We start from the raw sequence: 14,164 nt of genomic DNA, 5'->3' as shown, positions 1-14,164 counted from the left end.
ATCGTTCAGTCACTAACCCTTCTGACCAAGAATCCCTACAGGCTGACCTAAACCATGTGCAAAACTGGTGTTTGCAGCAGCTGATGACACTCAACCCTAACAAATGTAAGTATATGTCTTTTCACCGCCGCCGAAATCCTTTTGTTTTCCAGTACACAATTTCTAACTCCTCTGTCGACCTCGTCCAGTCGTACAAATACTTAGGTATCACCATTTCTAACGATTTATCCTGGCGTCTGCATGTGACTAACCTGATATCATCGGCTAATAAAACACTTGGCTACTTGAAACGTCACCTGCGGGATGCCCCTCAACATGTAAGACTACAAGCATACATTTCACTCATCAGAACTAAACTGGAATTCGCATCGGCCATCTGGAACCCTCACCAAGCATATTTAACAAACGCCCTCGAAGCTGTGCAGAACAGGGCCACCAGATTCATTCATTCCTCGTATTCATACGACGTTAGCATATCATCTCTAAAATTGCAATCAGGTCTATCTAACCTTTCTGCTCGCCGTCGCACTGCCAGTCTCGTCTTATTTCACAAGTTTTTTTATTCGCCACTCAGACAAGAACCATACATCTGCGCACCCCCGCCGCGCAGATCCCATCGCATCAGTCACCCTCTTCAAGTTTTGCGCCCACGTGCCCGTACCACTGTTTTCTCTAATTCATTTTTTTGCCGAGTAGCAGCTGACTGGAACGGCCTTCCCCACGATATCGCTGCCATCACCTGCCCTGGAACATTCATGACTGCTTTGAACACCTGTACTTCATAAAAATCCACCCCTTATGTAACACCCCGCAAGGGGTCTTTAAGGAAAATAAAGTGATGTGATGTGAAGTGAAATATATCGAAACTGGGAAAGGAGATCAGGAAGGAATCTTTCCTTGATAACTCAATAGGCAGTGCCCTATTTAACCAAGATGACACATGTGCAGTGTGTGTTAAATCTGTAGAAACAACTGAACATCTTTACTCGAATGCGATGGCATCCACTCTGATCTCGATGCAGGCGCAGTCACTCTCCCTGTGGCCTTAGGGCTTAGAGACACCAGTAGTCGGATGAATGAACCCGCGGTGGAAGCTAGCAAAAATCGATTGGAACATTGGTGGCTCAAAAACAGAAAGATGACGCAAGTGTAGAAATAGAAATTTAATAACTAACAACGACAACAACAACAATAATAATAATAATAATAATAATAATAATAATAATAATAATAATAATAATAATAATAATAATAATAATAATAATAATAATAATAATAATAATAATAATAATAATAATAATAATAATAATAAAAGCGCAGTATCTGTTCACTTGTTTCTGTGGACCCCTGACTAAAGGAAGGGAGGAAGTGGGAGTGAGAGTGGAAAGAGAGAAAAAGAAGCCGTAGTGGAGGGCGATGGGGTAATTTCGACCACCTGGGGATCTTTAACGTGCGCTGACGTCGCACAGCAAAAGGACACCTCTTCGGTTCACCTAACTAAATTGACGAAATAGGTGAGCGGTTTATATATACAGCACTCAAGTTATTATAAGGAAGAAAAGCTGAGCATGGTGGAAACTGTCACTACCCTATAAGCTCCTATAACGCTCATAATCCATCCATCAATGCATACAGGAACACATAAGGTGGCATGGTGCTAAAAGAGGACTATAGTATACTAACGCATGCAGCAAAAAGAGCGCATCAAGCTCGCGGTAAAAAAGCTGGCCTGCTAACCTCTGCGGTCGCTAAGGAATGAACTCAGGAACTCTAAACACTTATATGATAATTAGTTAAGAATGGTGAACGTTTAGGGTTCTGTATACACGCGAAATGTTTAAAATTACAGGTTCAAAAGCGTGAAAAGGAAAACGCGTGATAAACAGGAGCGCAGTTTCCTTTTCTGACACTATGGTGCGCGAACTGATGCAAACGGGTGGCGCAAGAGATCCAAATCTTTGGGTGGTGAAAGAGCAACACATAACATAGCTTGACGCCAGTCGCAGGTACGGCGCCCAAGACCACCGTAAGACAAGAGGCGGTTCAATCTTTCGAGAGTTTAGAAAGCCATGCCCGAGTCCTTCACTGGGTAATATAATGGAACATGCGCGCGAGCCCAGATTTTATCTTGCTCAGCTTCGAGCAAGGTATGCTATTTTCGGAAAGCATTATGCGCAATCATTTTCTTCCTTAGTTTAGAAGTGTCGCAGTTTAAAAGTGTCGCAGCTGTGACCTATTGGTTTCAGCACCAGTTTTGTGAGCGTATAGAATGTGCAGGTTTGACCTCCTATGCTGCTACCGGATACCGACCGTACCTCAAACGGGCACAAGGTTTAGCCTAGTTTTCAGCTTCTGCTTCAGGAGTGGGGCCGCTATTTACCCAATTTCTTGCGAGTTTATGCTCCACCATAAGGCCATGACCTGACAGCCTTAATGGCTCCCGTCAGCGTGCATCCTCGTTCACGCGTGCACTTTACCACTAGCTTAATCATCGATTTCTTAATTTTCGCCTCACGCACACAGCATATATTCTTAAGCTATATACCAAATTATGCGAAATATCACACGGTGTAGATACAAAGCCTCACTTAAGCTGCAGAATAACGCGCCTGTGGGACGAAGGGATGTGCACCGTGTCTAACTCGGGATCCAAGGATACCGGAGGACTCGGTTTCTAACTTACCCTCCCATATTGCAAAGGAACTATGCGAGTTGGCAGCGCCTTCCAACCAGTCAAAGGCATGCGGTCTCGTGACGTCACCCTACCTTCCAACCAATCTGAACCTGCAGCCATGTCCCCAGAGAACTACCACTTTCTAAAGGCAAGGCCGTATTTTTAACGCGACACCTTAATTTAAAGCCTGCTTTCCCTAGAAAATTTGGAGTCAGCATTGTGAACGAATAACCTCGGACATGCTTCATTCGGACGGTAGTTTTCCAGTGATATTGAAGTGCACAGGCTTCCATACTACCTAGTAGCGTAGGACAGCAAGAGGAAAAAAATTAAAGGTTACTGATATGCGAGTAGAAAAGTTCCCAATGTACGTGAACAAGGGTCGTCAAAGGGAGCCGGCAGGTGCAGTTTCATTGGCAGAGCTTAACTGTGCCGCCAAGTCTCTCGCTTTTTTTTTTTTTTTTTTGCTCACAACGCCAACGCCGAAGCCGTACTTCCTAGAAAACGGCACCTTAGCATCATCACGTTAAGCCCATCTTTATGCTTAATTTAACCTGCATAAACTTTTGCGTACAATTCTTAGGCTCCACTATTTGTCTTGTTGTGTGCGTGTCTGTGGTGACGTACGCGCGCCCGTCGGCTGCCTCATGCATTTGCTTGGCTGCTGTGTATCGTCTTCCCCACTCAACTCACGTGCTCCGCGCACGGCCGCCTTTTCATAGCGGCAACTTTGAAGTCACCGTTCTGCAGAAAATCCAGCATTGTCGACGCCCAATGAGCGAAAAATCACATCCGACAAGTTGATGCTGATTTATTGTGGCTGACAGCGCTTAGACACGCGAAAAGGGGCGACATAACCGGACACTGATCGGTCGACGGAATTTATGACGTCATGAGACCACGTGGCATAGCAGAAGCTGAAATGGGGCTTGCCTTTGAGCTGGATAGGTGAGATGGGAGTCGAACCTACCGGGACCCTTGTCTCTCTTGTAAGACACGCTAATTCTAGAACACGCCGGCATGCCCATAGGGCTTGGTACCTCAGGCTATTGGGCGGCCTTTCACATCATTGGGTAGCGTACGGCATGCTAATGAGTACATGTGTGAGATACAAAGCCAATTATTAAAAAATAAGTAAACACGCAGGTAGCGATCGAAGTATACATAAGCGAACTATAGGATCCGCAAGGAAAGCCGCAGACGGGAGCGATTAAAGCTGTCGCTTCATAAAGTAATTAAAGGCGAAACTTGCAGGCCAATTGCAGCGGAATTTTATTTTGCTACAGTGCCTGGCAATGTGATGGTGAGTCGTGAAATTAATCATAACGAAACTTTACGATTCTTAGAATTGTAGTTTTGTAGTTGTATGTCAGAGAGGGGTAACTTACCGGATATGACGCATAACCGGGCATGCTTGAACCGTCCGTCCTCAAGCCGGATCCACTATGGGCGAACGGCGAAGTTAAAAAGCTGGAGGCTAAAATATGACTTAGAGGTCCCAGGTTTGTTACATTCGTGAGGTTTTTATAACTTCCCATCGTGGTTGCCATGCGACAGCCACGCCACTGGTGGCGGAGTTGAAAGTAAATCCGGAAGCGGAGCCGGCCGCTTCGTCCGCTAGCTCTTTGTCTCTACGCAGTCTTCGCGTCGCGAATTCGTTTTTCCGCGGCGTTTGCATCGTTGCATAAACAACATCCACTGCCAGTGCAGTGTGACACAAACTACGGGGCATCTCCAGCAATAGTTTTTCTTTAGATAAATGTTCGAAAGCGATAAAAAAAAAAACACGCTAGAATTTGTATTTACTTGTTCCAGCTCGGCAAGCAATACGACCGAGAGCGTACTGCTCGAGTTAACTTCGCGTTAACAAGCCGCTTTTTATTCCTGTCGTATATTTCGATATTATTACGGACGGTCCTCTGTTCTCCTGTTTTCATCGGCTTGTCGCTTAGTAACATTTGGTTGGAGGTGAGAGGTACTTCATCATCACCCCCTCATCCTGGTCCGGAGCTTCGGTGCCCTGCGACTTCTTGCGCCGTCGGCTGAAGGTCAGGAGGCATCGCATGGCAGTTCCCCAGCCTGCCGGACCCAGCAAGACCTTGCCGTTCCTCCGGCCCGTCCCCCCGCCCCGACCACAAGACACGACGAAGGAGAGACTGACCCGAGACGCCACACATGACTACAAGACACAACAAGAGACCCGAACGACCATATGTGACCCCACTGACCGGGTGTACCGACCAAAGACCCCACAACCCAAGACATCGCTACACTTCAAGACATCCTCCCCTGCCTATGCCATGCGGTGCGTGCCTTGGCCTCCGCCATCGAGTCGTGGCAACGTGTGGCCCGAGAGTGTCCTGGGCCAAAATTCATCGGGAATCATCGTGCCGGCAAGCCGTTCTATTCTGCCTTTTTCCTCTTCTTCCTCAAGCATCCAGACACGTCCATCATCATGCCATGGAATCATCAACATCGGTAAACTTCCTCGTCCACGATCGGGACGATCGCTCGGTGGCCCCGGGTCACATTACGGACGATCAAAGAAAAAGAAGCGGGCAGTGGCACGGACAGGAGCGTTCGCGCTAGGTCCGGCGACAATTCATTAAACGTCATCTCACTGTCCTCTGTTCTCCTGTTTTCATTGGCTTGCCGCTTCATAACAATATGTTAGCAGTTCTTACAATATCAGCGCATTAGCGGAAATTTTTCTGAAGGTCGCTTCCATTCGCGTTTAGGTGCAAAAAACAAAACAAAAACAAACGAAACAACCGCTGCAGCGTAAACCTGTAATAGTCAATTTACTTAATGCAGTGCTGCATTTTTTTGTGGAGCTTAAAATTTCAACGCATTCATAGCTCCTTAGTGCAAAGTAAACATGGATATGATGAGCGTCAGTATACGAGATTTTATAAATTAAACACTGTACTCTAAGCGCATGGTACATGCATTTATTGGCCTATAAGCGGCGCTTCTTATTAAGAGCTGCATCTTTAAGTATGTTGTCCTTTTACCTAAGCGCATAAGCTTTACGAAGCGAAGGTTGTAGGCGCTCGCTTCATCGCGTTTCACCCATTTCCGACTGTATGCGCATATTGCTACGACTAGTCACGTGGCGGATATCTTAAAATGGGGGCGCTTTAAGCATCGTCAATTAAGAACAGAACGCGATTGCGTTGTCGAACTCCGTTCGCATCGCTAATTCAGCAGGTCTACCTTTACTCAGCTTGAACCAGCGAACCTTCTCCTCTGTCTCGTTACGCGAAAGTCCTGGCTTTGACTTGAGCTGTAAATAAATAAATATGTTCTCTCCTTCTTCTCCCCCACTCAAAGCTGACTCCGTTTTCATCTCCGCTCAATTATCTTCCTTTAGTTATGGAACTTCCTGGGAAATTTAGCGTCAATTTGATCACTTCAAAAAGCGCCTGAATTTTCCTTCGAGGTTTTTCGTTCACGGTCAAGGACAACGACGATGACGCCGATTTTTCTTACGACAAGGAACCCTTAGCGAGAGAGAATTAAAGTCTGGCGAATTCGGCTGATGAAGCGATATGCATATATGGAAGCGGTGCTGGCAGAATGTAACGGCGGGTGACGTAGAATAACCCATATATTGGATCGAGGCGTGTCACCATGAGCGCATATTAAAAGAGGTTGCAAAGCAAAGGCAGGATAAAGGCAAACAAAACAGCGGTTATTATGCTGAAGTAATTGACCAATCCGCAGAGTTCAAAAATAAAGCTGGTCATTTAGCGCTTGTTTGTATGAGGCACCTGGCGCGTGTACTACTCATTAGTTTCTTCCGGATGGCTGCAGCATCATCAATGCTTTCACTCCTGCTCCAAGGTCAAAGTTAGTTTTATACTTCACACAACCATGGAGAATATCGGCAGAAGCTGAAGAAAAAAAAATAAAAATGGCTTAGTTCTGCTATTCCTGGATATACGTAGCGAAAAGCAGTGACTAGCTCGGGATGAGAAGCTGTTCATTTCTCCAGTCTTCCGCGTCGTTCGCCAGCAGCTAAACCAACGGCTAAACTCTCATTTGCTTCCGTGTCGAGCGCGTCTAAGTTCACCGGCGTTCTATAATTCGTTTACAGGAAATGGAAGACGCAGTATTTGCCACTCGCGGAAGGCAAGAAGCGCCGCCCGGTGGCTTTGGAGCGCACTCGTTCCCGCTTGGTCTTTATAGCTGAATACCAACGCCAAGCGCAAGCTTAGTGCCCTGCTAGACTTCATGTCGGAGTCTGGCACCCTCAATCTCACCTAACCCACCCCCTTCCCACTAGGCATCAGGTCATCCTTATATATAAAGATGAATGAATGAATGATAGCTGAAGGCAGATAGGTGGTATCACATTCTTGAGGTCACCCTAATTGAGTGACTTGACGATTTTAGTTTTTGGTACTTTCAAATTGTGCGCCAATCACAGTAGAAAGTTTTAGCTTACCGTGATCCGCGATCCTCTACCGTGATCCGCCACCGCGCGTTCCCCTGCGCATGCCCAGATCATTTGACGCCGATAGATGGCGCCACATACTGGATGTCGGCACATAGACCTGCCGCGTCGGGACCAATCAGCTTGTGCGCCCCGCCCATGCACGGTAACTGGCCACGGTGGCGGATCGCGGTAAGCTAAATCTCTCTAGTATCTGTCACTCGCGGTATCCCGCTATCATCCTCACGGTGGACAAGCAGAATTATGAAGAGCGTTTCACTACCCGGTGCGTGGCGCAGCGGTTTTTCGTTCTACTAATTTTATTATTATTATTTTTTTTTTAATGAGGAGGAGTCGCACACCTTTTAAGTGTTGCTAGGCAAAGCCGGCGGAGCTTGGCGAGGAAGCTGCACAGCTGGCCTTGGTTGTGACATCACTCGGTCGCGGCATACGCCATACGCGAAGCTCGGCTCCGACCCTCATAGTGAAGCTTTTCACTTCAAAAGTGTGACAGATGCTGCGCCTTTCATTTTCTGTGAGCCAATTATAAGAAAATTATGAAAAGACCACGGATGCCGCGGATTGTAAAGGCGGTGTTACAGAGGCTATCGCTGCAACATTCAGTTTTCGCCTTATCAATATAGGTTCAAGCCACGCTTAAACGTCCACAATTTTGAAGAGTCAGCTTCACTAAGCGAAATAAATATAAGGTCACCGTGTGCTTCCGACAACCTTCAAACGCCTTCGAGGTCAAGTAGGAATTTAAGCCACAACCACTTTAGGTAGCTATGTTCCCACCAAAGGTCGCCACAGTCAAAAGTCAAACGATGTGGAAAGTAGCTTAACGCGCGTGAGTAGCTCTGTGGCGAAACACATGATCGCTGGCGTCAATATCGAGTGCGCAGCCATGCCACGGACTCGGAGTATGCCAAATTCAAAAACCAAAGACGAACTTCTTTAAGGATCACCAAGTCTCTTCTTAGCCATAACCAAATAAAAACCTTCTACTGAATAAAGAGCTTTAACATATGTAACCATGCCTCACCTTTCGCTTCAACCTTGTTTTAACCGAAGCTAAACCACAGATAATTTTATGCAAAGCGCGTACAGCTCGTTTGGTTTTAAATGTGTTGCCGTAACGAGCGAGGGAAAAGCTCGCTGCGAGAGGCAGACACAATTAGTGGCGTACGCCCATCCTTCACCCGTCAGTCAGCGAGCCGGACCAATAGGAGTCGTTGCGATACTGACGTCAGCCTCGCGGCTCGATGGGCCAGCGTAGAGAACGATGAAGCTGATTTCCGATAGAGTATGAGAGAGCTTTGATTTGTACTTTTCTTTGATTTGTATTTATGCTGTTTTGCGGCCCGCGTATCACTGTAGCATTTTGCACAGACTATCTCCGGTACTTGATCGAAGCATTGGGCTCCTTTGCTTAAAAGGTCGTACCCTGGACAGTGGCCCCTTAATCACTGAGATCTGTCACGCACATAATTTCCGCCTCGCAGTGCATCCTATTCAAACTTTTAATGAAAAATGGGAGCGCCGTGCAGATCTGCACAACGCACCGGTGCGATCTGTGCTGGTGATTGTACCGCAAGACAGACATTATGTAAGTGGTAGAGCTTGGCTATTTAACGGTTAACTGCAATGACCTATATATATATATTACTTTTGATTTATAAGAGACAATTTTATATTAACAGGTTGAAGGCAAACTTAAAAGTTGTGTCCTAGAACGTAGCGACGGCCGCGCTGTCGAAGAACAATGGGAAGATCTTGCCGATGCAGTTGGCCAGGCGGATGGCAATTTTATGCGAGACTCGTTCTTCGAATGTCACAATATCCTGAACATTCCCATAAGATATGCGTAGTGGTTGCTGGGCTTCGGCAGCCTTCCTCAGCGTCGCCGTTGAATAACTTTGGTCTTAATGACAAGGTTAAGACAATACTAATTGCCAGCCGGCCAACTAGCATCTGCGTCGCCCGAGAATGGGGTGCGCCTTTCCTCGACGCATTTTTCTTTCATTGCGGATGTTCAAGGGCTCTGCGGCGTTCCATCCTCGCGATTATTTTCATGGTGGACGGTTCAAACGGGCAGGTTTTGGTACCCGCTATAGGGGATAGTGAGCGGACTATGGGGGACGCCGTAGCGGAGGACTCCGCAATAATTCCGAACATCTGGGGGTATTTACAGTGCACTGGCATCACACAGTACACGGCGCCCCCTGCCTTTCGCCTCCACTGAAACGGTATACCGCCGCGGCTAGGATCAAGCTCGCACTCGTTGTTCGGCAGTCGAGTGTCCTAAGGATTGAGTTGCCGCGGTGAATCTCGAAATGCAAATAACAAAAAAGTTTCCCTAGTCTGAAAGTCTGTAACGCTACTAGTGCGGGAAGAAGGAGAGAATGCCAACGAAAGAGACCCTTACCAGGATCGCTGAAGTCATGCAAAGCATTCATTGTTACTTTGGTATTGCTGAATGGAGCTACAAAAAAAAAAAACGTCAATGACGTTAGATCTGCAGGAAGGAACGAAGTTTCAGCCTGCTTTAATGCAGTACGAATACCTTGTTTCTTAATGCACCTGCATTAAAAATTTATCTGAACGCAAGCACAACATACAACGCGATGAGCTGTTAACCGTCGGTCGCTAAGCGCATTGAAATGAATTCAAAGAGAAGGCAAATGTAGGTGACAGACAGAAAAATTTTTTTTTACTATATACGTAGGAATTCAGGGCGCGTATATAGGCCCCTAGGTCCCCGCACGACCCCACTGAAACTGAAGTTTTCATGTCCCCAAGGCTCATAACACTGGCAGACCGGCCTGTGACGAGGGTCTCTCAGTCCTCCCAGGTTTTAAAGGCCCACTGTCCACCCTCCGGTCGAAAATATTTTCTTCCCGGTGACTGTGAGACTTCGCCCCTAGAACGCAAGGCCGCAAAATGTTTTTGCGCAGTTACAGCCACCGCAATCACCCGATTCTGTCATGCCTCTCTCCTTCCATTCCCTCGCAAAGGTTTTTCACTCTCCTGCCCGAGGTCGTCTATCCTCCACAATACAAATTCCCCTTCCTCCTCCGCGTTTGGCGGGAGGTGGGGCGTGGCTCTCCGCGAGCGCGAAAAAAAAAACGGTCGAGGGAGTGCGCGCCGCTGGATTCAGTCTGGCCGTGGCGAGGGAAAAGCGCGCTGCGAGCGGTAGACACCCATCCTTCTCCCGTCAGTCAGCGAGACGGACCAATGGACATCGTTCGCGGTACGTACGTCATTGCTGTGGCCCGTCGGGCCAGCGCAGGAAACGGGGAAGCTGGCTTCCCGGAGGAGAGCAGAGAGAGCTTTGAATTGTATTTTCGATGCTTTGCGGCGCGCGTGTCACTGTAGCATTTTGCACAGACTATCTCCGGTACCTGATTGAAACACTGGGCTCCTTTGCTTAAAAGGGCCTTCAATGGACAGTGGCCCTTTAAAGGCCCACTGTCCACGCTCCGGTCCAATTTTTTTTTTTCAGTGGTGGCTTTGAGGCTTCGTCCCCACAACGCAAGGCCGCAAGAAGTTTATGAAAAGAGTAACTAATAACGGAGTTACAGCCACCGCAATGAACCGATTTTGCGCTTCCCTCTGCTTCCGTCCCCTCTCAGAGGTTTTTTACTCTCCTGCTCGGTCGTCTAACCTCCGTAAGCCAAATTCCCCTTCCTCCTCCGCGTTTGGCGGGAGGTGGGGCGTCTTGTGGAGAACGTCACTCGCGTACGTCATGGCCCCGCCTTTGAGACTTTTCTTTTTCTTCGCTTTTGCTGTCTCGTTGACGTTGGGCCGAGTCGCCGATTCTCTCTCCTAAAAGGGAGAGAAATCGAGAGGTCACGTCGGAGTGAAAGCTTCAGGTTGCGCGAAAGAAGGGAAGGCTGTAGAAACGACGCAGCACACAAAACGGACTCGGAGCAGGGGGGTGGTGATGGTAGTACCATAGCCTCTTTTATAAAGGAGGCTATGGTGGTACTCTCTGCGTGCGCGAAAACGAAACAGGCGAGGGAAAAGCGTGCAGCAGCGAGCGGTGGACACAATTAGTGGTGTACGCCCATCTTAGCTTCTCCCGTCAGTCAGCGAGACGGACCAATGGACATCGTTCGCGGCAAGTACGTCATAACTGTTTCTCGACGGGCCAGCGCAGGAAACGGGGAAACTGGCTTCCCGAAGGAGAGCATGAGAGAGGTTTGATTTGTATTTTCGTTGCTTTGTGGCGCGCGTGTCACTGCAGCATTTTGCACAGACTATCTCCGGTACCTGATCGAAACACTGGGCTCCTTTGCTTAAAAGGTCCTACCCTGGACAGTGGCCCTTTAAAGTATTCTAGGCCCTGCGGGGGAGGGTCCGCCGGGCAGAGGAAGAGGATGTGGAGGGAAGAGGCAAATAGCTCGGGGCATAGGGTACAGGCTAGAGTGGGGAAGGAGGGATGGTAGTGGGATAGGTGAAGGGGTGAAGGAAGAGTGTGTGTTTGCAGTCTGTGCCTAGTGTTGCGTATTTATTGCCTAGGGAGGCCTGGGGTGGTGGGTAGAGATGGCTCGAGGCTCTGTAGGCGATGCCAGCAGGAAGAGGGTGAATATTACACAGTCCCCGGCATTGATGTTTATTGCTGTTAAATTGTCTTAGTGAGTGTTTATAAAGGGCACGCCACGAGCAGCCACCCAAAGGCTGAACTCTGACGGCAGTTAGAAAGGGGTTTTAGTGCGTACACCGTAACCCAAGATGGAGTTAAGAAAGCCAAGCGCATGTACCCTGGCGCACACCACCAGCGGTCTTCCTTTTCTTCGCTAGTTTTGACAGCGAATACGATGAGAAAGATTTAACACTCCCTACTGCGAAATGTCAGATAATTAGATCCAAGAGCAGAAGCTTATGGATTTCCGTGGTCCTGATGACTCCATCGGCGAGCTTTCTCTTTTAGCAGGAACAGATTTGCCAACAGAACTCTTGTGGCTCGACTCGCGCTAGCTTCCACAGCTATTAGCAGATAGTTTGCTTTTTACGTGGAGCGCCGGATGGAGCTTAAGAATACACATTTAGTCGGCTCATCTAAAAGTTTTTCGTAAGGCTTATGGATCCCTGGTCCCGCCTCCCGGTAACAAGAGTGCGCATGTGCTCGCCCGAGCAGCAACTTTCCTGGCGCTCTCGAAGGAAGTGGAGGAGGAAGTAAAAACAGAGGACGCCTGCGCGGCTATGCACTCTTGCATCCACATCACGCAATAGTACCGTACACAAATAAAAAAACGTACTGCCACCACCTCACCCACCAAGGCCGAAGCTGTGGCACATGGCATCAGCCACAAACTCATAGATATCCTAACATTCCGCAAATACTTGTTCTTCCGCACCCGCTACCCATAAAAATGTCCCAGCTGCCAACACCTTTCACAAATCATCGTTTCAGTAGTGCCATTGCCCGATACTGGCGACGTCTAGCGTCGAAACAGTTTATGCCGCCATTTTGGACTATGCTTGTGAAAGCTGAACTTGAGTCGGACGGCCACGCATCTGTTTCGTGCCCTTCAAGGCGCCGTATTCGTACTGCTTCTTCCTTCCATTTCACATATGTTGTGCCGCATAACCTAATACGCGATTCATATGCTCGCATGAACGACCAATGTAAAATAATGGCCACGCAAACCCAGCCAGCGGATCCGGCGCTTCGTCGACGGCATTGGTGTCAAACGCGTCGGGTTCGTCGAGGCTTGACTTGCTAGTCAGCGGTAGGTACTTTGTATTTATTAACGCGAAATAGGCTCACAGATTTCTGTCCGCAGACCATGCGATTCCTGTCCGCAGCAATTGCGAGTAATTGGAAGTGGTAAAGGTTAAGTGTTGTCAATCGATAGAGGGTGATGTAATGTTGTGTCCGAAATAATTAGGCCAATAAGATAATTAGGTAAATAATTAAAGGAAAACACCAAAATCGTGTCCGCAGCAGTTGTGAGTAATTGAGAAATCGTGGAGGTTAATGAGTTGTGTCAATCAATAGAGGGTGACGTAATGTGCGCAAGAAAATAATTAGACCAGTAAGTTAATTAGGTAATGAATTAGAGGCAAAAAATGAAACAGTAAAGGCGAAAATGGTCTCCTCGGTGAATGGCTTGGCGCCACATTTGAATGTATCAAATACCAGCATAGTTAATTAAAGCAGTAAATTATGGTGACGTCAAAGATGTGACGTCACGCAACGTGAAGTCGATCCAATAATGGGCATAGGAAGGGATTGGCGCGCAATTTGAAAGTACCAAAGACTAAAGTAGATAAGACCACCAGTTAGGGTGACGTCAAGGATGTGATACCACGCAATCGGAAGTAGAGCCGGAAAAGGGCATAGGAAGGGATTAGCGCGCAATTTGAAAGTACTAAAGACTAAAATGAATAAACAAAAAGTGAAATAATGTGACGCAGAGGATGTGACGTCACGCAACCGGAAGTAGAGGCAAAAAAAGCTCATAGAAAGGGATTGGCGCGCAATATGAAAGTACCAAAGACTAAAATGAATAAGCAAGAAGTGAATTAATGTGACGTAGAGAATGTGGCGTCACGCAACCGGAAGTAGAGCCATAAAAGGGCATATGAAGGGATTGGCGCGCAATTTGAAAGTATCACAGACTAAAATGGGTAAACAAGAAGGGAATTAGGCAACTAGAAGCAACCAACCGCAGCAACCGTGCTTTCGCAATATTCCAATGCAGATTTTGCAGTGCTCTTTAATTTTTACTGCTGCGTACAGTGATTTAGTCGTGGATTAAATCTGATCTTTACGTTCCGCGGTTGAGGGTAACCCGATCTAGCGAAAGCAAACGCTTACGTTGTTCTCGGCAAGGAGGCACCGGCGGCCAGCCGACGCACGACAGCGGTAGGTAAGCATGTGGTGGTTGTCCCACACAATGCAACGCAGAAGCCCAATCGTCCTTACTTTATCGCACCTATAAGTTTTTCTGCAACGCAGGTTGCTCTTAACCATTTTAGCGAAAGAAGGAGCAGTCTGGTACATTCTGCGAACCGGCTCTAGATAACGATCGCAAATCTGA

Source organism: Amblyomma maculatum, chromosome 3 (genome assembly GCF_055883805.1).
Source record: "Amblyomma maculatum isolate TAMU_Amacu chromosome 3, ASM5588380v1, whole genome shotgun sequence".
In the NCBI taxonomy this organism is placed as follows: Eukaryota; Metazoa; Arthropoda; class Arachnida; order Ixodida; family Ixodidae; genus Amblyomma; species Amblyomma maculatum.
Note: the sequence above shows the minus strand (reverse complement) of the source record.